The 27016-nt window shown below is 37.9% G+C and overlaps 1 pseudogene; it reads left to right on the top strand.

The window, feature by feature from the left end:
- The first annotated feature begins 396 nt into the window (after positions 1–396).
- Positions 397–26751, top strand: LOC144230943 (dnaJ homolog subfamily C member 2-like; annotated as a pseudogene).
- The last annotated feature ends 265 nt before the right edge of the window (positions 26752–27016 follow it).

Below are 27016 nucleotides of genomic sequence, written 5' to 3'. Positions count from 1 at the left end.
CCCCACAATGTCACTACCACTGTTACTGTAAATCCAGAGAAATAACACCACCTGACCAGTGTTCGTCCTCAAAGGATTAAGTAAGAGCCATGGGGCTCTTCTTCTAAGCCTCTACATTTTAATAATACCAGTGTCTTCATTTTCTGTTTTCCTTCAGCCCTAAGACTGGTACTTGCTACCTGAAGTTACTTTCTTTGTGATGCCTTAGCTTCCACGTTTGCCTTTTCAGTTCCTTACACATGACTGACAATTGTTTAGTTAGATTAGATTCTCTCTGTTGAAATAATGTACATAGCTTTTCTTTTGTGAACTTGACCCTGACTGATCCACATGTGCCATTTTATTTCTTCCGTAAGACATGCCATAGGTTTATGGCACACTAAAAGTTTATAGAGGATGGCCAACATTCATATCAATCAGCCCACAGTTCCTGAATTCCAGGTAAGGAATGTATGCTATAGCAAACCCCGTTCAGATAGGAACAGGGTGGTAAGTAGTTACTGATTACTAAAACACAGAAATGTCTAGTAAAAATTTTAGCGCAATGCAGAAACCTGATGAAAGCATGGGGAATGAAGTTTGTTACCACACAGTTAAGCTTTCTTTTTGGTTCTCCAGGATAATTGAATGTTCCCAATGGGTGAGGCTTAGGATCTCTGCTGAAGTAATCTGTAGTCTGACTCTCATGTCTGACTCAATTTTTACTTAACACTTCTCATAAGTGTTATTAAACATTTATTTACACAATTAGGCTGCTTCTTAAGGACAGGGACTATGTCTGTTTTGTTCCTTTCTGTATTTTCAATTTATAGCATAGTGCCTGGCAGAAAGATGTTCCAAAAAATTTGTCAAATGAGAAACAGGAGGAAAAAGAATTTAAATCTAAAGACCACATGCACAAAGCACACAAAATGTCCCTTTTTGGAAGTCATCAACTGGTCTAGATGCCCAGGACATCATTTTCTTCTAAAGTTCCTCTTATTGTTGAAGGCTGTCCATCAACCAGGCATAGAATTATTTGGTGCATATAAGCTGTTGTCATTCTACTTCCCCTTTCTAGTAAACTCACAGTGAAGGAGGACATCAAGATTTCTTGTTCAGAAAAATTATAGGCCTAAAAGCCTTTCTGCCAAAAGCACCTAGAAATGCTGGATAAAAGGTAAGGAACATTATTTTATTTTATTTTTATTTTTTTATGTTTTATTTATTTCTAGGAGAGAGAGAGAGAGACAGCATGAGCAGGGGAGGGTCAGAGAGAGAGGGAGTCACAGACTGAAGCAGGCTCCAGGCTCTAAGCCGGCAGTCAGCACAGAGCCGGATGCGGGGCTCGAACCCACGAACCGCGAGACCATGACCTAAGCGAAAGTCGGACACTTAACCGACTAAGCCACCCAGGCGCCCCAGGAACATTATTTTAAATATGTTTCTGAGTTGAGTCCTGCTTTCCTGCCCCAGATTATCTATTCTGATATTCCCTATCTCCCTTTTTTGGAATGTTTAGTCCCTTAACATTTAATGTAATGAGAGATGTGGTTTGATTTAAGTCTGGTTTTTTCATAATTTTTTTTTGTCTCCTTTGTTTTTTGTTTTGTTTTGCTGTTTCCTCACCTTCTACCTCCTTTGGAATTTTATTTTTATTTATTAGATTTTTTAGCACTGATTTCTAGTTATTTATTCCAGAAGTTACAATATACATCATTAACTTTTCAGTATATTTGGATTTAAAGTTTCATGTCTAATAATGTGTAGATCTTCATTTGTATAGGTCCATTTAACCCTCCATCTGCCATTCTTTTGGTCTAGTTATCATATGTATTATATCTACATCATTATAATCTTCAAAAATAATTCTATAATTTTTTTCTTTAAACAATTATGTTTATTTGAAATAAAATAGGAGAAGCAGTCATGTATAGCAATTCAATATTTACCATTCTTAATTGATGGCTCTAATTCATTCCTGAAGATTTGAGCTTCTCTTTTATGTCATTTCTGTTTAGTCTGAGGAATTCCCTTTAGCATTTCTTATAGTACATTCTGGTAGTAATGAAATCTCCTAGTTTACTTTTATTTAAAAACCTTTTTTATGGAGCACCTGAATAGCTCAGTTGGTTGGGCATCTGACTTCAATTCAGGTCATGATCTCATGGTTCGTAAGTTTGAGCTCCTCATCAAGCTCTGTGCTGACAGCTCAAAGCCTGGAGCCTGCTTTGGATTCTGTGTTTCATTCTCATTCTGCCCCTTCCTCGCTCACACTCTGTCTCTCTCTTTCTCAAAAATAAATAAACATTAAATTTTTTAAAAACATTTTTAGTTTTCTTTCATTCTCATAGGATATATCTGCTAGATACAGCATGCTGAATTAATAGTTTTATTCTTTAAGGACTTGAAAAATATTGTTCACGGTTTTCTGGTCCCCATAGCTTTGGATGAAAAGTCCAAAGTCATTGAATAATTTTCCTGCTTGTATGTAATATTTCTTATATCTGCTTTCACAATTTTCTCTTTATTTTTGGTTCAATGGTATTTGGTTATCTATCACTATGTAACAAATTATTCTAAAACTTAGCAGTTAAAACAATACACATTTATTATCTTACTGTTTCTGTGGGTCAGGAATTCAGAATCTAGGCACAGCTTCCTGGGTTCGCTGGTATTGGTCTCTCATGGCTAATTGCAGTTTTCTCAGGCTTGACTGTGAAGAATGCACACATACCTCATGTTTGTGATTGTTGCCAACATTCAGTTCCCTATGGGCTGTTGGCTAGATGTCTTGGTTTCTCATGAGCTACTGGCCAGAGGTTTCCCTCAGTTCCTTGCCATGTAGTCCTCTCCATAGAGCATCTCACAGCATGGTAGCCTGTTTAGTTAAAGTAGCAAGTAGAATGGAGAAGGGGGGAGTGGTTGAGTGGGGAGAGAGAGAGAGTGCATACTACCAAGAGAAAAGTCACAATTTTTGTCATCTAATCATGGAAATTACATCCTATCAATTTTCTCTATTTTCTTCACCAAAAGCAAGTCACATCCCATCAATTTTTTCTATTTTCTTTACCAGAAGTAAGTCACATGAGTCTACACTCATGGAAATGGATTACATATATATATATTATTTTTTTAACCAAATGTGGGAAGTTTTGTTGCCATGAATTCCTCATATATTTTTTTCTACTCTATTCTCTCTCTTCTCTATTTTTGGGATCCCAGTTGCCTGTATGTCAGCCCTTTTAATAATTTATCTTTCAGATTCCTAAGGCTCTGTTAGTTTTTTCAAAAATTTTCTTTTTTTTTTTTTTCAGATTTCTATTGATCTAACTTGAAAATAACTGACTCTGCTTCCAACTATGTTTTGCAATTAAATCTATCCAGGGAATTTTTTACTTCAGATATTGTGTTTTTTAGTTCTGAAGTTCCCTTTAAATATGTAACAATGTTGTAACCCTTATTAGAAATTTGTTCAAATTTGTATTTTAATAGTAGTCTCAATAAATGGAAGTGGTCAGACCTCTCACAACCTCTGAAAAGATGATTACTTAGAAGATATTCAACAAATGTTCTCTGATTTGAATTTAGTCATAACAAAGCTAGTGAACAGAACATCAAGTCATAGAAAGTTCAGGAAAGGAGCAAGTAATACCAGATATCTCTACTGACTTGTTTTGGGAAATCAGGCACACCGATTTCAGGTAAGTTTGATTAGTAAAGTACCAAGAAAGGGAGTGTATGTCTTCACTTACAAACAAGGAAGTTTTCAAATCTATGTGGCAGACAGATTGTAAGGTGGCTCCTATGATTTCTGTCAATTGGTGTTTGCATCTTTGTGTAATTCCCTGCCCTTGAATGTAGACCGATCTTGTGACTTGCTCCTAACCAATAGAATATGACAAAGGCGCCTAATGCCACTCCTGTGAGTATATTGTGTAAGACTCTGTTTTACTAGCAGACTCACTTTACAAGCTGTTTGCTAGCTTGATGAAGGAAATGGTATTGTTGGGGAAACCTACATGACAAAGCCCTACAGGTGGTCTCTAGCCTCCAGCCCGTAAGAAGCTGGTCTTAAAACCGCAAAGAAATTAATTCTGCCAACAGCCCAAATCAGTTTAAAAGCAGCTTTTCCCCCAGTTGAGCCTGTACATGAGAATGCAGCCCAGCTAACACCTTGTTTCAGCCTCGCAGACGATTCAGCTAAGCCATCCTTAGTCTTCTGACCCACAGAAACTGTGAAATAGTAAATACGTACAGCTTTAAGCCACTGAATTTGTGGTAATCTGTTATGTAGCAATAGGAAATGAATACAAACTGCCTTGTTTCAGAGTTGTGCTACCTTTTATTTTGTTGACAGTGATTTTCTGAAGTAATTTTCATACTTAACTTGCTTAAGTTTTGGGAAATATTTTGAGAGCAGCAATTTTAAAGAGTCATTGGCAGGAAGAATAGGACTCTGGGGAACCCACAAGAAAAGCTTCTTTTTTATGATCTGGTGCCAGCATTTCCACTCTTGGGAATTTGTCCATAAAAATAAAGGCTTATTTGGTGAGGATAAATGCATGTATATATTTTTAATTGTATTGTTTTAGTGGCAAAAGAACCAGAAACAAATGTTTAATAGCTAAGTTGTTTTCTAAAAAGCCTGTTAGAATTCACATTTCCTACAGCAATGTATAAGTGCCCTTTTTCCTCTGTCTTTTAATGGATTTCTCCTATCGTATTAGTTTGCTAAGGCTGCCAGAACAAAGTACCAGGTGAATTAAATAACTGGAATTTATTTTCTCACAGTTGTAGAGGGCTGTTTTTTTTTGTTTTGTTTTTTTCTGGGCCTCTCACTTGGGCTTGTGAAGGCTGTCTTCCACCTGTGTCTTCCCATAGTTTTCCCTCTGTGTATTTGTATCCAAATTTTCTCTTCTTATATGGATACAAGGCATACTAGATTAGGGCCCACCCTGATGACTTTTTTATTTAATGAGGACATACATATGTGCTTGTACTTAGTATCCTTCATGATAGATCATAGTTGTGATATTATCCTATTTTTGTAAAACAATGACAATTCTCCTTCGTGTATATGTTTATATATTTGTATATAATTATATAAAAATGGAAAAAGGTATAGAAAGATACAATATAGATTGGTATTATTGCATACATGGGGGTTGGAGGAGAGGGATGGTAAGGAGAGTAGCAGAGATATAGTAAGCAAACAAGCAAATAAAAATCAACAACAAAATTTAAAAAATATGGTGTTCATGCATGGATGGATAATACTATAAAATTTATTATTTTAAGATTTTTGGAGGGGGGAGGCACCTGGGTGGCTTAGTTAATTGAATGTCTGATTCTTGATTTTGGCTCAGATCATGGTGCCAGGATTGTGAGATTGAGCNGGTCCACGCTGAGCATGGAGCCTGCTTTGGATTCTCCCTTTCTCCCTCTGCCTCTCTCCCTTGTTCACATGCTCTCTCTAAACTTAAATTTTTTTTTCTTTCATTGCCTATATATAGTGTAAAAAGAGTTGCAACCTTTCACTGATGGTGAGCATTTACTTATCTACTACAGCTGTGGCTTAACTGGACCAGCAGAGAAGGTTTTGCACAAAGTAGGGTCAGTGGGAGGGCTGGGGTAGGGTCTTATGGAATAACAGAATTTCAAGAGGTCAAGAAGAGATATGAGATGCATGTGTAAGCCTGGGCTTGAAACTGGTACATTGTCATTGATTGGCCGAAGGGAATGATAAAGTCCAGTGACTGGGAAGTATGCTCTACTCATGGACTTGTTAGGAGAGAGAGTTAATATTTCTGATCAATAATCTAATCTACAACAGTTATATAAATATATATTTAGAGTTGTGTATTTCTATGTGTACACAAAGAGTTTTATGAAAGGATAGACCCAAAATTAATAGGGGTTATCTGAACATGGTAGAGTTTGAAATCATGTTTACTTTTTGTTCTTTTTACTTTATGTGTTTAAATTTTTTGCCATGCATATACTGCTTTGTATAATCAACATAAACAATACACATATTTTATTGGAGAATAAAGTAATTTCTTCAACTGAAAGGGATGGTAGGGAGAGAGAAGAGCAGTTAAGTAGAGAAAGTGCTGCAGAGTCAGGCTAGCTTTATGGACAGCCATGAATCCTTAAATATCTTAAGTAGAAATTTTCTGGCTTTGCCAACATTATTTTGGTTATTATGCAAAACCACTGAGTTCAGACAAGTAGATATTCAGTTGTAATTTGTTATATTATCATCCTAATTTAATAATTAATTTATACCATGTAAAAAAAGAAATTAAAGCAGTGGTTCTCAAAAAACTAGCTGATCCCTAATCAACCAGGGAGCTTTTCAAATTATATAAATTTCAAAGACCTACTGCTGACTCAGGTCTATGAGGTATGAGGTGAGGCTTAAAAAGTATTTTTACAAAGCTTGCAGACAATTTTTATGATCACTCACATTTGGAAACCCTTGGAGAAAGCCAACGTTGTAGACTTCGTCTAGCATCCCCTCTTCCACACAGATGATGAAAATGAAAAGAACTCAATTATGTGATTGTCCATGGGTCTTTCAGCTGTCCTGACCATCCAGAGTGGTTCTTTATATTGATCCCATGTCACTTGTACAAACAACACTTGCCATGTGTCTTGACTGTGTATACTCAGATATAAGGAGCCATGAGATGCATGAAGCTGATTCCTATGATTCATGTATATACTTGCTGAGTAGACTGATTTACTTTTTAAGCAAATTTAATAGTTCAGAGAAATTCTTGATTAGGCTGACCTCTATGCAGAGGGTTTTCTAACAGGGTTGACAAGCCTCCATATCGTAGAAACACCCATCCTTAACCTACAAATGCAAGTTTTCCCTCAGAAATGCAGGTACTGGCTCAGTGAACCTAGAGGTACATGCCCTAGAAAGGGTATTGAATAATTTCCTGAGGTTTAATTTTTTAACACAATTTGGTTCCTTTTATGCTTTGTACTTAACAACCAGGTTTGAGACTCTTTTACTCCCAAGTGGGAAGAGATCAGGCCCATTTGAACAAGAGGAGATAAGCCTATTCTCTGCACTCTGGCTAAGAAAACAGAAAAAACAAACTAATGTCCAGAATTTGGGGGTTAGGGGAGGTAGAAAAGATTTGGAATGTTTGGATATGCAAACTTCCTCTCCTTGAGAGAGGGAGTAGAGGCAAATTGAGGAAACTACAGGTTCTAAGACAAGCTTGTCAAGTTTGTTTCAATGTGGTGAACAAAATCAAATTGACAGGCAATTAACAATCTGGACCTGTTTTCAAAATTTCTCTGCATTACAGCCAAAGTAATTTGGAGTTTACAGAGCCAAGGTAGAGTAAATTTCCTCTCATATTTCATGTGTGTAAAATGTGCTGAGAAAAAGAAATAAACCTAAACTAAATGTATAAAAATAGGTATTTCTTGTTCTCTTGCCCATCTCAAGAGCTGGAAAATTCCATCTCTACCCGTTGCATCTTGAATTTCTCACTTGCCTGATTTTGGATAGAGTCTTATACTCCAAACTATAAAAGATAGGCACAAATTCCTGTCAGGTACAAGTATCCTGATTCTAGCCACAAATTTGACCAATTTGTCCCTTGTGTCAATAATTAGGATTGCCAAGAAGAAAATGCAGAACAAATAAAAATGTGATTAGAACTGTAAGTGAAAACACAAGCCACCAAATTCAGATTTAGAATTTGGTTCTGTTGAAATGTGCTGACTCTGGTCTGGGGGAATGCCATCATGCTGTGGCTAGCCCTAAGGAGTTCCAACATAGCCCTTTCTCTCCTTCAGTTTTTCCATCTATTATTCTTCACTCACAGGATGCCATTCATCACTATATTAAAGGTGGTGATGTCTTAAAAAAAAAAAAAAAGAACAACTTTCAGTTCTCCTAAAGCTATTCCATATAATGCTCAAGGTTAAAAACACTGCCTTCCCTTCTCAAAGGGTAGAACTTAACCAAATGGCTATTACTTTACTTTAGGTTGTTCTGAAGAATATTTTTGTGGACCAAATTTGCTCAATAGTTTTATAAAACAGCTACACATTCCCTTCAATTTGATTTAAGTAAAGTGCTTTCATTTTTTTTTTGTAAAGTGATTTCAAAAACCTTAAAATTTACTTGAAGTACAGTTAAAACATACTAAAATTTATTATATGGATACAGTTTGTTTTTAGGTTTAGATTGTTTCAATTTCATTCCAGTGTCAGCCTACGCTACCACTGTTAAATCAGTCTTGGAAATGAAAGAATGAGTCCAGTTAAATACATTTTTTAATATTAATTTTGGTCCTTGATAAGAGAAGAATTTTTTCTTCTAAATAGAGGAAGAGAAGATTGGGAAGTGCCATGTTAATGATTCTTGAGAGCTGTTAATACTGCTTATCATCTGAGGGTTGGAAGGCAGGGGGCACAGGGAAACAGAATGTTTTAGATGAAAGCTTTCCCTCTCTTTCCATGATCATTTTAACAATATGTTAAACCATATTCTTATTCCAACTCCCAAGATAGTGACCAACAAAGTGATAAAATAAAGAAAATTAAGGGTCATTTAAATGGTTAAAGAACCATTCTGGAATGTTTGACAGCTGTCTAAAAGTCCTGGGTTAGATGACAGCCTTCCCCCCACCACTCTTCCTAAATTCAAGTCTTCAAATGCATCTTCTTTTTCAAATAAACAAAGAAACAGATCAAGTTTAGTAGTTTGCTTTAAGAGAAGTCCAAAGAGTTTATTTTTTAAATGCTACAGGCTTAACCAAAACTTTACTAAAAGTAGCACAGGGGCACCTGCGTGGCTTAGTCAGTTGAGCATCTGACTTCAGCTCGGGTCATGATCTCGCAGTTCATGAGTTTGAGCCCTTCATCAGGCTCTGTGCTGACAGCTCAGAGCCTGGAGCCTGCTTCACATTCTGTGTCTCCCTCTCTCTCTCTGCTCCTCCCCTGCTCACACTCTGTCTTTCTCTCTCTGTCTCTCTCAAAATATAAACATAGGAAAAAAAAAAAAGCAGCAGAGCAATTAAGTGTTTTGATTGCTTTAAGAGGACAAATGATCGTGTTATGGATTGAATGTTGTGTCCCTCCAGAATACCCAGTTTTGTGGTATTTATAGGTGTGGTCTTTGGAAGGCAATTAGGTTTAGATGAGGTGTGAGAAAGGACCCTCATGATGGGATTAGTGTGTTTATAAGAAGAAGAGACCCTGGAGTTCTCTTTCTCTCCATCATGTGAGGACACAGCAAGAAGACAGACATCCATAAGCCAGGAAGAAAGCTCTTACCGAGAACTGAATCTGCTAGCACCTGATTTTGGACTTCCCAGCCTCCAGAACTGTCAGAAATAATAGGCTGTTGTTTAAGCCACCTAGTTTATGGTATTTTATTGTACCAGCCTGAGCTGACTAATAGAAATAGTTCAAAGGAGTAAGTAGTCATAGGATGTACAGAGTAATCCTAAAAATAAGTAACAGGACATGTAGAGCATAACGGAAATTCAAGTAGAATGGGTACAAGTTAATCATCTGGTCTTAGGGGAACCAGACATAAGAGAAATGTATAGGACTTCTTTCCAACCATTACTGGAGTAGTTGGTCTTGGATTTCTTCTCCTATTATCGACAATAAGAACACCAGAAAAATATATGTTTTTAAGAATTGTCATTACTTTTGGTTTTCAGCAGTTTTCAAATTTATTTATTTTTTAAATTCCAGTATAACTAACATATAGTGTTATTGGTTTTTAGTTGTTTGACCCTGATGTGCTAACTAGTTGTGGTTTTCATTGTATTTATCCTATGTGGGGATTTGTTGAGCTTATTGGATATGGAAACTAATATTTTCTACCAAATTTGGGAAATTTTCAGCCAACACTCATCAAATATTTTTCCTGTCTCACACTCTCTTCTCTTATTTTGGGACTCCATTTACATTGTCATACAGGTTTTTGAAAATGCTTCAATCTTTTTTCTCATTATTCTTCATATTGAATAATTTTTTGATCTCTTTAAAGTTTACTGATTCTGTCTTCTGACATTTCAAATATGAAGTTGAGTTCATGTAATGAACTTTCCATTTCTATTATTCTGCTTTTTCCTCTAGAATTTGTATTTGTTCTTTTTTAAAAAATAATTTCCACACGTCTATTGAGATTCTTTATCTGTATGAGAATTGAGACCACTGTTTCCTTTAGTTCTTTGAACACATTTTACTTCTTTATAATAGCTGCTTTGAAATCTTTGACTTCTATATACAACATTGGGCCCACTCAGAATCACTATCTGTTGATTTCCTTTCTCCCTGAATGTGTCATGCTTTCCTGTTTTTTTGTTTTTTTGGTATAGCCAGTAATTTTTTATTGAAAACCGAATATCATAGATAATACATTGTATCAACAAGAATAAGAATATTCTTATATTCTTCTAAGGATTGTTGGGTTTTTTGCTTAGGCAAATCACGTTCCTAACTTCATATTTTCTGCAATAATTACTATTAATTATTATTATTATTTTATTTTAGAGAAAGAGAGAGAGAGAGAGAGAATAAGCCTGAGCAGGGAACAAGTGCAGAGGGAGAGAGAGAGAATTGTAATGTCCAGCATGGAGCCTGATGTGGGGCTCAATCCCACAACACTAGGATCATGACCTGGGCCAAAATCAAGAGTTAGACACTCATCTGACTGAGCCACCTAGGAGTCCAGGATTGTTGTTTTTTTATTTTAATAAGCAGTTAATTTGACTGGATTAACACTGTTATTGTCCCATTGATATGTCCTATGCAATCATACACTAGTGGTCAGCTTATGGGCAGATTAGTACTCAGGTTTTGACATGTTTGCCCTTTTAAGATTACATTTCTAAATTTCTAGCTGCTCTTTCAGGCTTGAACCCTGTCCTCTGTTACACTGAATGAATAAGGCTTTAGTTTTATGCTTCTGGATATACAGGGTTTGGAAGAATACCTTAAGACAAAAACCCAATTCCCAAACACAATTCTTACCTATTTCAGTCATGGGTTTTTCAAGTGGAAACTTTTCCGTGGTTTCTTTTGAATGCCTTTAAATAGTTGTTTTTTAAAAACATTTTGTCCAGATTTCATAATCAGTATCTATGGAAGGATTTACTTGAATACATCACCCTATAAATATGGGAAACTAAACCTTCACGGTTACTTTTGAAAGATATTTTTGTTGCATTTAGAATTATGTGCTAAAAGCTTTTTCTTGTTTCTGTCCCGCACTTTAAGAGGTGTTCATTGTATTCTGGCCTCCATTATTTCTAATTCCATTTAGCTCATTCTTATCATTATTCTTCTGCATGTAATGCATCTATTTTTCTCCAGCCTAGGGTGTAAGTGTGTGTGTGTGTGTGTGTGTGTATGCACGAGCACATGTGTGTACTTTGTCTTTGTCAACTTGGGGTTGACTAAACTTGTTGGATAAATATATGCCTAAGTGCATGTTTTTCACAAAGTTTGGAAAAGTATTTTTTGCTCCATTCACTCTCTTCTTTCATTCTGTGATTCCAGTTATAAACATTAGACTGATTAACTTTTTTTTTTTTTTTCTAGGAGAGAGAGAGAGAGACAGCATGAGCAGGGAGGGTCAGAGAGAGAGGGAGTCACAGACTCTGAAACAGGCTCCAGGCTCTGAGCTGGCAGTCAGCACAGAGCCCGACGCGGGGCTCGAACCCACGAACCGCGAGATCATGACCTAAGCGAAAGTCGGACGCTTAACCGACTAAGCCACCCAGGCGCCCCTAGACTGATTAACTTTTAAAAACATACTATTTAAAGCAAAAATAGTGACACTTTATAGTGGGATTTAAAAACATATGTAACAATGATATATATCACACAAAAAAGGCACAAAATATGGAGGGCTAGGAATGGAATTGTACAGTATACTCTTTTAATTGTATGTGTAAAATATTAACCCTAATTAAACTGTAATAAGTTAAAATTACATATTGTAATCCCTAGAGCAACCACTAAAAATAATGCAAAGATGTGTTGCTAAAAAAAAATTAGAACTGAAACGTAATATTAAAAATATTTGCTTAGGCCAAAAGAAAAAGGAAAGGAAGGAGAGAATACATTGGACATATAGAAAACTAAAAGCAAGATTATAAACCCAGTCCCAAAGATATCAATAAATATGTTCACTGTAAATGGACTAAATACTGCAATTAAATGAATAAGATGGTCAGAATGGATTAAAGAGAGAGAGAGACAACTGTGCACAGTTGAATGCACTTTATTTATTTATTTATTCTTAAATGTTTTATTTATTTCTAGGAGAGAGAGAGAGAGAGACAGCGTGAGCAGGGGAGGGTCAGAGAGAGAGGGAGTCACAGACTGAAACAGGCTCCAGGCTCCGAGCTGGCAGTCAGCACAGAGCCCGACACGGGGCCCGAACCCACGAACCGCGAGATCATGACCTAAGCGAAAGTCGGACGCTTAACCGACTAAGCCACCCAGGCGCCCCGAATGCACTTTAAACATAAACACACTGATAAGTTCAAAGTAGACGAATGAGAAAAAAAGGAGATCCTGCAGGCAATAAGCATAAGAAAGCAGTTGTGATTATATTAACATCATGCAAAGTAGACTTCAAGGCACATCACCAGAGATAAAGAGGAACATTTTTTTAATGTTTTTATTTATTTCTGAGAGAGAAACAGCATGAGCAGGGGAGGGTCAGAGAGAGAGGGAGATACAGAATCCGAAACAGGCTCCAGGCTCTGAGCTGGCTGTCAGCACAGAGCCCAATGCTGGGCTTGACCCCACGAACCGCGAGATCATGACCTGAGCCGAAGTCAGATGCTTAACCGGCTGAGCCACCCAGATGCCCCGGAACATTTTTTTTTTAATGTTTATTTATTTTTGAGAGAGAGAGAGAGAGAGAGACAGAGCATAAGCAGGCACAGGTCAGAGAGAGTCGGAGACACAGAATCTGAAGCAGGCTGCAGGCTCTGAGCTGTGGGGCTGGACAGACTGCAAGATCATGACCTGAGCTGAAGTCAGACACTTAACCAACTGAGCCACCCAGGTGCCCCTAAAGAGGAACATTTTATAATGATGAAAGTATTGATTCATCAAGAAAATATAAAAATCCTAAGTATCTATAAACCTAATAATACAACTTCCAAATACGTGAAGCAAAACAGACAGAACCAAAGGGAGAAATAGACAAATGCACAGGTTTTAACATTCCTCTCTCAGCAATTAATGTAACAAGTGGATAAAACAAATGCACAAAAATCAATAGGGATATGGAAGACAGGTCAACCAATTTGACTTAATTGAAATTTATAGCGTATTTCACCCAGCAACTACAGAATATGAATTTTTTTCAAAATGAGTATGGAATGGTTGCCAAGTTAGACCATATGCTGGCTCATAAAATAATTCTCTATAAATTTCAAAAAGTTGAAATCTTATAGAGTATATTCTCACAATATCATGAAATTAAATTAGAAATTAATTACAAATAAAACACTTAAAGAAACTCTAAATATTTGGAAATTAAACAACTCATTTCTTTATAAGACGTATGTCAGGAAACATCAAAGAGAAAAGTAGAAAATATTTCAAACTGAACAATAATAACAAATACTTCAAAAGTTATGGGGAAACGTGTTATTTATTAAAAAAATTTTTTTAACCTTTATTCATTTTTGAGAGACAGGCACAGTGTGAGTGGGGGAGGGACAGAAAGAGGGAGGCACAGAATCCAAAGCAGGCTCCAGGCTCTGAGCTGTCAGCACAGAGCCCTACATGGGGCTCAAACCCACAAAATGTGAGATCATGACCAGAGCCAAAGTCAGACACTCAATGGACTGAGCCACGCAGCCGCTCCTGTTTTATTTATTTAAATTTTTAAAAATGTTTATTTATTTTTGAGAGAGAGAGAGAGACAGAGCATGAGCAGGGAAGGGGCAGAGAGAGAGGAAGACACAGAATCCGAAGCAGGCTCCAGGCTCTGAGCTGTCAGCACAGAGCCCAATATGGGCCCACAAACCAGAAGATCATGACCCGAGCCGATGTCAGAAGCTTAACTGACTTAAGCCACCCAGGTGCCCTTTTTATTTATTTATTTATTTATTTATTTATTTATGCGTATGTCAGAAAATGGCAAATTCTCAAATCAATGTCCTCAGTTTCTACCTTAAGAAGCTGGAAAAAGAGGAGGTAAAGTTTAAAAAGTACAAGGAAAAAATAAAAAGCAGAAATCAATAATATAAAAAATATACAAACAAAGGGGAATAATACATAGTTAAAAGTTGGTTTTTTGAAAGACGTAATAAAATTGGCTGACCAAGAATAAAGGAAAGAAAACACAAATTACTCAAATGAGGAATGAAAGAGGGGCTATGGATATTAATGAACTATCTGGGGTGATGGAAATACTCTGTGTCATAATTGCTATTTTGTTACAAAAGTATGTACATTTGTTAAAACCCATTGAACTGCATACTTAAGATCTATGCATTTCACTGTAAGGAAATTTTACCTTAATTTTGAAAAGTTAAGTCAAATGTATCATGCTCTCAATTGGCTTCTTTCTTTCCTTTTGTGTATGCATTTGTGAAAAACAGCATTTAGGTAAGACTTGACTTTATTCAGCCCATTCTCTAACTTGGAAATGCAGCTTTTTGGCCTATTCATTTTGTAGTTACTATAATTATATGTTCTTATTTCCTTTCCTCTTAGATTATAAACTCCTTAAGAATAGGACTGTCTCTTCTGTACTCTATGTTCTGAGGACCTCATATGGTACGAGGAACTTTGTGGGTGCTTGACAAATATCTGGATTATTTCTCAACTTCCAGCTTTTGATCATAATTAAAACAAGCAGAACTAACCAAGATAGGATCAGATATCAGGCATTTAAGAGAGTGAATTAGAGCATGGCTGTGAGTGAGTGTGTGAGTGATTGTGCTTGTATAGCCTTGTTCCACAACAGATGAAGAACAATTTGGGTTCATTCTATATTAGTTATTTCTTTTCTTTTTGTAACTGGGCATGATTAAGACTTCCCGTTTTTAATGGGTCTGGAAAATCATCTCAAGAATGTTACTTTGTTGTAAAAACCATCTCTAATGATATTAAAGATTACTGTCCCTCACTTCCTTGTCAAAAACCTCATCAACAGAAATGAAATCACATAGGATGCATAGGAAAAAAAAAAATTCCCTAAGGTCAGATAAATTGTTACATGTGTATACGTATAATACTTCCATGGTAAATATTAATTAAAAGAAAGTCAAATGGGAGGGACTATATCAAATATGCATTGGAATCTTAAACCTAAGAAAGTGGATAAGATTTACTTCTAAGGGTATGCTTTGAGGGGCTAAAGAAGAATTAAGAGGGCTGGTGGGAGAAAGAAAGAAGTGGGGGACACATTGAGGGTCAGGAGAACTTATTTTTAAAGCATCAGAAGCTTGAGTTTATCAATTCAGAGGCCATTTGCTCCTTTCTTTCCTTCTCAACATTTATTGTACATTGATTTTGTACCAGGTGCTCTGCATGGCTCCATGGCTATTGAGACAGTCCCTGCCCCCGGGACAGTCTGGGACTTATGGGGATTCAGGGGGTAATATGTACAAAGTGCCTCACATTTCTGGACATTTGGGCACCTTTCAGCCTTATTGGGTTTATTTACTTTATAGGTCCTAATACTCCTCCCCCTCCCCTGGCAGCTCCCCACTTAGATTTCAAACTTACGAAAAAATAAGTCATGTCTTATGACTTCATGTGTTATTTTATACAGTACGTAGCACCCTGTAGGCCGCATAGCATTACTGTCCTTAGAATCCAGCAAAGGGGCCTTTGCCTTGGGCCCGATGCCTCAGAGGGCTCCATTTATCACACACATACAGACACACACACACACACACACACAAATAACAAATGTGTGGACTGTGTGTCACTCGTGAGATGAGCTCAGCTGTTGCACAGCATGACCTGTAATCCTAAATAGCCCCTCTTGAGACTAACAGCATTCATCTCTTCATTCCTTACTCCATGTCCTCAAGATAAAAAGTGACTGTGGCTGAGTGGTGAAGATTGTAGTTTGTGCCACTGCAAACATTAGAAACAAACATTTCTGAGGGAAGGACTTAGGCAAGAGAAAAAGCTAATTAATTAACCGGCCAATTTCTTCCTCTCAGATTATATGAGTACATTTTCACACAATGAATTGTCATATTCCAATAGTACCTAGCATCCATTTTCTTACTTGCTTGCCACAGTTGAACATGACATCGGGGAAATATTGTGTAATACTAGATGATTCATATTACTCTTCAACTGATATGTACTAGGTCTAGATATAACATGTGTTATACTTGATTCTTAATTTTTTTAATATTTATTCATTTTTGAAAGACAGAGAGAGACAGAGTGTGAGTGGGGGAGGGACAGAGAGAGAGGGAGAACAGAATCCGAAGCAGGCTCCAGGCTCTCAGCTGTCAGCACAGGGCCCTACACAGGGCTCAAACTCACAAGCCATGCGATCATGCCCTGAGCTGAAGTTGGACACTTAACTAAGCCACCCAGGCACCCCTGTAATCAATTCTTTATATAAAATCTCAGATATAGATGCTGATTTAAGAGATGATAAATATTATTAAATGATAATGATGTACACAGTGAAATTTTTTGTAATATTAGCAATTACAATAATTTTTCATATGTAGCATGATACAAAAATTCATGATTTGTTTCTGAATCTAAGGAATGCTGTAGAGATTTTACTTTAGTTGCTGTGGTTTCAGCGAAGTTTCTCCAAATTCAAATTGGTAACAAACAAACAAACAAAAACATATAGGAACTTCTCCAGTTCAAGAAAGGCTATCTAATTTGGAATGACTCACAGTAGAAACAAATTAAATGAAAAATCTTGATTATGACCACATAATTCGTGGTTTTGCTAGGATGAAAACTAGCAAAGTAAATTTCATGGAATAAATGTAATTAATGAATTCTGTGTGCCTTTGTTTTGTTACTCGTCAGTTATTACTGACTCATCAACAGAACACCTCAGACACACAGTAATAATTAAAGTCAGTAGTCTCTGATATTTAGCTTTTGATCATATAAAAAAACATAATTTCATACATTTAAAAATATTTGTTATGAAAGATAATTTGTCAAGGTACAAAGATAAAACATATTTTATTTGAAAGTTTATTAATATAACTTAGAACTTTCAAGTATTTTTTCTGCTGATTTGCAAGTCTACATTTGTCCTCTTGCACTGGACCACGTATATGTTAAGGGAAATTTCACCAAGTAGTGTATGATGAATACATTTTTATTGGTTGATGTAAGAACTTCATGGGAAATAAACATTTCCTTCATGGTTAGAATTCATTTTAAAAAACAATAATTTGCTGAAAATCTTTTTCTAGCAGTTTTTTTTAAGTTTATTTATTTATTTTGCAAGAGAGAAAGAAAGAGAGAGAGTGAGCACCGTAGAGAGAGAGGGAACGAGAGAGAATCCCAAGCAGGCTCTACACTGTCAACACGGAGCCTGGAGTTTGATGCAGTGCTCAAACTCACAAACTGTGAGATCTTGACCTGTGGCAAAATCAAGAGACAGATGTTTAGCCAACTGAGCCACTCAGGGATCCCTTCTAGTAGTTTTATTTTTTTTTTATTTTTTTTTTTTTAATAGTTTACCTTCTAGTAGTTTTAAATGAAAATGTCTGGTGATTTCTTTTCCTCCATAATGATTCCCATGTTTTAAAATAGCATTTGTGTATGGAAACCAACTTAACAATAAATTATATTAAAAATAAAATAGCATTTGATAATGTATCAATTGGCTACCTTTCTCCTTCCGAAAAAAGATATTAAAGTCAGACTAAGGTGGGCATCTTGAGGTGGGTGGTGTGATGGGAGGCATCTGAGCCCTCCGAACCAATTTAGAGCATCTTACCGGGCTTAGCCTGGTGTGAGGTCAGGGCCCCAGTGGGAGGAAGTGGCAGTGTTCATTGCAGGCAGTGCAAGTTGGGGTGTTAGAGCTAAGCTGTATAAGGAAGGCATTCACATGGTGGAGCACCCAGAGCAGTGTCAGCACCCAAGCTGGGTATAAGGATGCCTGTGTGGAGTGCAGCCTGGCCATAAAGTTTCAGAGCCTGAGCAGAATAAAGACATCGTCTATGTAGGGGACACATGGCAGCGATAATGGAAGATGGATTACAAACCGGGAGATTAATCCAAAAGATAAAGATATCAAGAAAAATGGGAGTCAGGATTTTCACTACGTAGTGGAAAGGGAGAAAACTGGAATGAACATGGTGGTGTTAAGTTGGAATTGGCTGTATTGGTGTGAACTCATGATTTCAGTAAATATAATACTTTAAACTAATAAAAGAAATAAAAGAATGGGTATAGATGTGCATGTGTATGCATGATGGCCTTGCAGTAGCACCCCCTCTCCACCTCAGTACCAATGAGCTCACTTTTCATCAGGTTTCTAAATGTCATTTTCTACTAAAAAGTATCAGGGCTTTTGGAGATGACTGATTCCAGGGCTCAGTCAAAACTTTTGGGACATCCTATTGGGCCAGAGAGTAAGTGGTTCCCAGAATGAAGGCCCATATCAAAAGAATACAGGCACAGCAAAGGAAACCATTAACAAAATTAAAAGGAAACATACTGAGCAGCTAATATCCAAAATAAAGGATGCATAAAAATCAATAGCAAAAAACAATTTGATTTTAAAAAGATGGGGAGAGGAGATCTGAATATACATTTTTCCAAAGAAGACATACAGATGGCCAATATATAATGTACCCAGACTTGTTGCTCAACATCAGTAACCATTAGGGAAGTGCAAATAAAAACCACAATGAGCTATCACCTCACAACTGTTAGAATGGCTAGTATCAAAGAGACAGGAAATAATAAGTGTTAGTGAGAATATGGAGAATAGGGAAATCTCTCTCCATATTCTCACTGTTGGTGGAAATGCAAATTGGTGCAGCCACTCTGGAAAACAATATGAAGTTTCATTAAAAAGTTAAAAATAAAACTACTATATAATCCAGAAATTCCATTTCTGGGTATTTGAAGAAAATGAGAACACTGACTTGAAAAGATATATTCACCCCCAAGCTCTTGGCAGCATTATTTACAATAATTAGGGCATGGAAGCAACCTCAGTGTCCATCTATGGATGAATGGATAAAGAAAATGTTTGGTAGCCTGGGGCCCTCCTGCTGAGCACTGCGGCTGGTCAGGGCTCCACCCACAGTCTGACCTCTGCTTCAACACCCTGTCAGGTGGTTTGACGCTTTTGTTAAGAGGAGAAACAGAAATGCTTCTGCCTCTTTTCAGGAGCTGGAGGATAAGAAAGAGTTATCAGAGGAATCAGAAGAGGAAGAATTGCAGTTAGAAGAGTTTGTCATGTCAAAAACACTTAATCCCAAAGCCTGGAAGATCAAGCAATGGTTTTACACGCAGACAAATGGAAAGCAGCTGGTGAACCAATAAAGAAGGAGATAACAACTCCTTCACTTGCATAACTAAGGCTTATGAAATGTTATCTGATCTGGTGGAAAGACAAGCATTCAACAGTGTAGATCCTACTTTTGATAACTCAATCCCTTCTAAAAGTGAAGTAAAGGACACTTTCTTTGAAGTATTTTTCCCAGTGTTTCAAAGGAATTCCAGACGGTAGAATAAAAGGAAAAATGTCCCTAACCTTGGTGTTATGAATTTATCATTTGAAGATATTGATGCACTTTATTCTTTTTGGTACAGTTTTGATTCTTAGAGAGATTTTTCTTATTTAGATGAAGAGGAAAAATAAAGAGTGGAATGTTGTGATGAGAGGAGATGGATTGAAAAGCAGAAGAGAGCAACAGGGCATTAAGGAAAAAAGAAATGAACAGAGTAAGAATATTAGTTGACAATGCATATAGCTGTGGCCAAGGATTAAGAAATTTAAAGATGCTGAGAACAAACTGAGGACTGATGGGTGTGGCAGGGGAGGGGGGAGATGGGCATGGAGGAGGGCACTTGTGGGGATGAGCACTGGGTGTTATATGGAAACCAACTTGACAATAAACTATTTGTAAAAAAAAAAAGAAATTTAAAGAAGAATATAAAGCCATGAAAGAAGCAGAAATAAGAGCCAAAGCAGAAGCAAAATGGAAGGAGCAAGAAGCTAAAGAAAAAGACAAGCTGAACTAGAAGCTTCTTGCTTAGTGAAACAGAAAGAGGAGGAGGAGGTTAGACAATAAGCATTCTTGGCTAAAAAGGAAAAATTATCCAGAAAAAAGCCATTAAAAAGGAAAGGCAAAAACGTTGAAACACGTAAGACCTGGAATCACTTTTTTTTTTTGAGAGAGAGAGAGAGCACGATCAGGGGAGAGGAGCAGAAGGAGAGAGAGAATCTTAAGTAGGCTCCACGATGAGGCAGAGCAGGTTAAAATGATAGAAGAAGTGGAAAAATACTGTGATTGACTTGAACTGGCCAGCTTACTGTGTTTGGAACACTCACATCACCTACAAAGGAAGTAGGAAAGTCTGCTCTGAAAAAAAGAGAAGAAATAAATGAGCACATTAGAAAAGAGAAAGAGGAATCTGAAGCTCTCATGTGATAGCATCTAAGAATGCAGACAAATCAACTGACAAAGTGGAAATGGCAGTAAAAATTAGGCAGACGATGATCTGCAATTACTACTTAATTGAACCTCTTTCCTGCTGGAACAAATTGAGGATGAGAAGTTATTGCTAATTACACGAACATACCTTCTTCTTCTGGAGTCAAGAGAACTGCCAAAGACGATATTGGTAGAGCAAAGAGCTTTCAAACACTTGATCCTCATAAAAAAGATGACATAAACAAAAAGGACTTTGATAAATTTTTAAAAAGAGCATGGAATAGCGCCCCAAACAAGACCTTCAGAACGATTTGAAGTCCATGCACAGATTTTACCCCTTGGACAACAGAACAGAAGCTTTAGGAACAAGCTTTGAAAACCCATTAAATATACCTGAGAGATGGGGAAAAATAGCAGAAGCAGAGCCTGGCAGGACAAAGAAGGACTGCCTGAAATAATATAAGGAATTTGTTGATGGTAAAAACAGAGAAAGCTGCTCAAAATGCAAGTGCTGAGTGCCAGGAAAACCAAGAAATGCATCACAACAATTTTTATTGTGTGTACAATTTATAATAAAACTGAAAATACTGTACAAAAAAAGAAAATGTGGTGTATACACACACACACACACACACACACACAATTTATTCAGCCATAAAAAAGAATGAAGTCTGCCATTTGTGACAACATAACTGGACCTTGAGGGCATTATTATGCTAAGTGAAAAAAGTCAGACAGAGAAATACAAATACCACAAGATCTCAGTTATATGTGGAACCTAAAAGAATTCCAAAGCCAAATAAAAAACCAAGCTCACAGATACAGAGAAGAGATTGGTGGTTGTCAGAGGTGAGAGTTGGGGACAGGTGAAGTGGATGAAGGAGGTCAAAAAGATACAAAAGGTACCAAATTCCAGTTACAAAATAAATAAGTCATGGGGATGCAATGTACAGCATGGTGACTGTAGTTAATAATACTATATATGAAAGTTGCTAAGCGTAGATTTTTTTTTGAAAATTTGGTGAAAGATTTTACTTTTTCTTCAGTTGTACTTGGTTTCTAATATTCTAATATTCTTTTATTTTGTTTTATTTTTTTATAGTTTATTGCCAAGTTGGTTTCCATATAACACCCAGTGCTCATCCCAACAAATGCCCTCCATGCCCATCACCCATTTTCCCCTCTCCCCTACCTGCACCGACCCTTAGTTTGTTCTTAGNTATTTGTTTTTTTGGGTGTGGAGTTTGGTGAGTTCCTTATCGATTTTGGATACTAGTCCTTTATCCAATATGTCATTTTCAACTATCTTTTCCCATTCTGTCGGTTGCCTATTAGTTTTATGGATTGTTTCCTTTGCCGTGCAGAAGCTTTTTATCTTGATGAGGTCCCAATTGTTCATTTTTGTTCTTGATTCCCTTGCCTTTGGGGATGTGTCGAGTAAGAAATTGTTGCAGCTGAGGTAAGGAGGTTGTTTCCTGCTTTCTCCTCTAGGGTTTTGAATGTTTCCTGTCTTACATTCAGGTCCTTCATCCATTTTGAGTTTATTTTTGTTTATAGTGTAAGAAAGTGATCTAGTTTCATTCTTTTGCATGCCGCTGTCCAGTTCTCCCAACACCATCTGTTAAAGAGGCTGTCTTTTTTCCGTTGGATACTCTTTTCTGCTCTGTCAAAGATTAATTAGCCATACATTTGTGGGTCCAATTCTGGGCTCTCTATTCTATTCTATTAGTCTATGACTCTGTTTTTGTGCCAATACCATACTGTCTTGATGACGACAGCTTTGTAGTAGAGGCTAAAGTCTGGGATGGTGATGCCTCCCCTTTTGGTTTTCTTCTTCAAAATTACTTTGGTTATTCGGGGTCTTTTGTGTTTCCATACAAATTTTAGGATTGTTCAAGTTTTGAGAATAATGCTGGTGCAATTTTGTTTGGGATTGCATTGAATGTGTAGATTGCTTTGGGTAGTATTGACATTTTGGCAATATTTATTTTTCCAATCCATGAGCATGGAATGTTTTTCTATTTCTTTGTGTCTTTTTAAATTTCCTCCATAAGTTTTCTGTAGTTTTCATCATACATATCTTTTACAACTTTGGTTAGATTTATTCCTAGGTATTTTATGGTTTTTGGTGCAATTGTGAATGGAATCAGTTTCTTGATTTCTCTTTCTGTTGCTTTATTATTGATGTATAAAAATGCAACCGATTTCTGTAAATTGATTTTGTACCCTGCAACTTTGCTGAATTCATGGATCAGTTCAGTTCAGGTGGAGTCTGTCGGGTTTTCCATGTAGAGTATCATGTCATCTGTGAAAAGTGGAAGTTTGACTTCTTCTTTGCCAATTCTGATGCCTTTTATTTCCTTTTGTAGTCTGATTATTGATGCTAGGACCTCCAGCACTATGTTAAACAACAGTGGTGAGGGTGGATAACCCTGTCGTGTTCCTGATCTCAGGGGGAAAGCTCTCAATTTTTCCCCATTGAGGATGGTATTAGATGTGAGCTTTTCATAAATGGCTTTTATGATGTTTAGTTAAATTCCTTCTATCCTGACTTTCTCAAGGATTTTTTAAGAAAGGATGCTGTATTTTGTCAAATGCTATTTCTGTATCTATTGACTGGATCATATGGTTTTTATCTTTTCTTTTGTTGATGTGATGTATCACATTGATTGATTTGTGAATATTAAAACGGCCCTGAAACACAGGAATGAATCCCATTTGATCATGGTGGATAATTCTTTTCATATGCTCTTGAATTTGATTTGCTAGTGTCTTGCTGAGGATTTTTGCATCCATATTCATCAGGGATATTGGCCTGTAGTTCATTTTTTTTGCTGGCTCTCTGTCTGGTTTGGGAATCAAAGTGATACTGGCTTCATAGAATGAATCTGGAAGTTTTCCTTTCATATCTGTTTTTTGGAATTGCTTGAGAAGAATGGGTATTAACTCTGATTTAAATGTATGATAGAATTCCCTAGGGAAGCCATGTGGCCCAGGACTCTTGTTTTTTAGGATACTATTGATAACTGATTCAATTTCTTCACTAGTTATGGGTCTGTTCAGATTTTTTATCTCTTCCTGTTTGAATTTTGTTAGTATGTATGTGTTTAGGAATTTGTCCATTTCTTCTAGGTTGTCCAGTTTGTTGCCATATAATTTTTCATAATATTCCCTGATAATTGCTTGTATTTCTGAGGGATTATTTGTAATAAATCCATTTCCATTCGTGATTTTGTCTATTTGGGTGCTCTCTCTTTTCTTTTTGAGAAGCCTGGCTAGAGGTTCATCAATTTTGTTCTTTTTTTAAAAATACCAACTCTTGATTTCATTGATCTGTTCAACTGTTTTTCTGGATTCTATATTTTTTATTCCTGCCCTGATCTTTATTAATTCTCTTTTTCTGCCATAATCTTTGTAGCAATAGCATCTCTGGTGTCTTCTATGTCCTTTTCAAGCTCAGCGATTAATTTTATGACTATTATTCTAAATTCTTGGTCAGTTTTGTTGCTTATATCTGTTTTGACCAATTCTTTAGCTGTCACTTCTTTCTGGAATTTCTTTTGAAGGGAGTTCTTCCATTTCGGCATATTGGCTAGCTTTCTCTCTTGTAAGTTTTAAAAGCTTGTTATGCACTCTGCACCTGTGAGTACTGCTATATTAAGGAAGACTCATTGACTGTACAGGGCCTGTCCATTCAGGAAGTGTTCTTTTAATGGTGTCCCTTGGTCTCTCCTGTTGTGACTTTGGTTACTTTATTTCCCTACTTGTAGTGATGTTTGGGACTCCCCACCATGTGTACTTTGGTTTGTTTCTTGAGGTTGCCCTGGAAAGGAAAACAGACAGACAAACAAACAGGGGACAAAAGAATGCAAACGCACAGACAAATGAAACAAGCAAGCAAGCTGAAAAAAAAAAACACAAAACAAAAACAACAGAAGACAAAGGACTGTCTAAGAGCATAAAACCAGAAATCCCAGCTACAAATAAAGAGCAGGGTGGAGACAGTGCTGATGGAAGAGTATATACAAAGAGAGAAATGACAAGGATGGGGAGAAAGAGAAATTGAACATTGACCAGGTAGAGACAAAAAGGCTTAATTCAGAGAGAGAAAAAGGAGAATATAGCAGAGGGTGAGGAGAAAAACCCCCGAAGATAATGTTACCCAGAGAAACTGTATAGTCTGATTATTTCAGAGAGAAAGGAAGGTAATGAAGGAGGTGTAGAACCTGCATCAAGAGGAGCGCCTGGGTGGCTCAGTCGGTTAAGCGTCCGACTTTGGCTCAGGTCATGATCTCACGGTTCGTGGGTTCGAGCCCTGTGTCGGGCTCTGTGCTGACAACTCAGAGTCTGGAGCCTGCTTCAGATTCTGTATCTCCCTCTCTTTGACCCTCCCCTACTCGCGCTGTCTCTTCTCTCAGAAATAAATAAAAACATTAAAAAAAAAAAAGAACAATGCATCAAGAGAGTGGGTTAAATATGCTTCTTTAAGCAAACCTATAACCAGAATAACCAGTCCAGAGGAGGGGAGAGATAAGAGTGTGATACAGGAGAATATATCTGAATAGTAAAAATTGATCTTGAGTTAGGGGCGCCTGGGTGGCTCAGTTGGTTGAGCATCCGACTTCGGCTCAGGTCACGATCTCACGGTTTGTGGGTTCGAGCCCCGCATCGGGCTCTGTGCTGACAGCTCGGAGCCTGGAGCCTGTTTTGGATTCTGTAACTCCCTCTCTCTCTGACCCTCTCCTGCTCACGCTGTCTCTCTCTCTCTCAGAAATAAATAAAACATTAAAAAAAATTGATCTTGAGTTAATCACAGCAATGCACCAGTGGTGATCTTGGGAGAGGGTCTGTTTTGTGGCATTTATCCAGCTCAGGTAACAAAGCAGCTACCCAGCGCCGCTGGGCGTGGTTTGGTGTAGGCAGGTCTTGCCTCCACTGTGGGTCCTGAGGGCTGCTCCCTGAGGCCCTGCCTTGGTGGTTTTGGGGAGAAAAATGGTGACTCCCAATCCTTCTCGAATCAGGTGTTCTAAAACACTCCTTTGGGTCCGATCTCACCATGCTGTGGGTGCAGCCAAGGTGGGCCATGTTCTGTGTCCCACACCCAGACGCATTTCAGGCTCTTACTCTGTGAGCATTAATGATACTGCCTGAAATGTAATGCCACAAGCCAGGCACTTCCTAGCAGAGATCCGTGCAGGGGATTGATCAGGAGACCAGTTCCTCCTAATGCCAAGTCGTCCCATGCATTTGGTCTATCCCAGAGGGAACTTCTGGGACCCAGGGCACTTCCAAGCAGGAGACAGAGCAGGGGACCGGTTCCTTCTGATGCCTATTGCATCCCTTGCATACCGTCTATCAGGGAGGAAATTTCTGGGACCAGGGCACCCAGCCCAAAGAAAGCTCTGCAGTTAGAAATGGGATCCCTCTCAGAAAGCACTGCGGTTAGATATGGAATGATAGGATCCCTCTCTGTCCCTGGCTGAGGTTTTTCTCTTCTCCAGGTACAGCTCTACACTTCCCCAGGCACTCTTTCTCTTCTCTTTGTCTCTCTGCAGAGGGGGCTCCCTCCCCTCTGTGCCTCCTTGTCCCGGCCTGTTTTTATCTTCCCCAGTTTGCAATCACACACCTATGAGGTTGTCTTCTTAGTGGATTCCATCTCATTTCCTCCCGGACTTTTGCAGTTCAGAATCCTTTGGCTTCAGCTCTTCTTTGAGAGATGCAGGTGGGAAGTACGGAACTCCCTGCTACTCCGCCATCTTGCCCCCCATCAAGAGTAGATCTTAAAAGTTCTCATTACAGGCAATTTGGAGAGCAGGAGCAGAGGAGTCTATCTGGATAATCCAGTCAAGCTATTTTCCTTCTTAACAGTCTAGAAGACCTTAAAATGGATGTACCATATTTTAGAAACACTTATATCAAAGAAATTTTCTCGCCTCCGAAAATCCAAGCTACAAACACCCCAACAGCCCTCTGGCCTCCTCCGGTGAATGCCCTATCTACCTGCTACGACGGGAATAGTTTTCACCAGGGAATGTTTGAGAACAGCACACCTAAAAGACAACTCCTGGTTAGCCAAGCAGAAAAGGCGGACCAGCCGGCAGCCAAACCAAAGAGGAGAAGCTGAGAACGGACCTCATTCACCTCCAATCAGAAGGCAGAGTGGGAGGCGCTGTTTAGTCTGACCCACTTTCCAGATTATGTCACCCAGGAGTTGGTGGCATCGAAAATTCATTTACAATACCCGGTGGTGCAGGTCTGGTTTAAGAACCGCCGGGTTAAATGGAGAAAGAGTATCCAGAAAGAGCAAGAAGCGGGGCTCCCAGGCCCCGCCCCTGCGGCCAAGAGGAACAGAGCCAGGGTGCCCAGGCACACTTCCAACAGGGCGTCTG

Source organism: Crocuta crocuta, unplaced genomic scaffold (assembly GCF_008692635.1).
Source record: "Crocuta crocuta isolate KB4526 unplaced genomic scaffold, BGI_CrCroc_1.0 scaffold3, whole genome shotgun sequence".
Classification (NCBI taxonomy): domain Eukaryota; kingdom Metazoa; phylum Chordata; class Mammalia; order Carnivora; family Hyaenidae; genus Crocuta; species Crocuta crocuta.
This window is presented reverse-complemented; position numbering and strand designations above follow the sequence as displayed.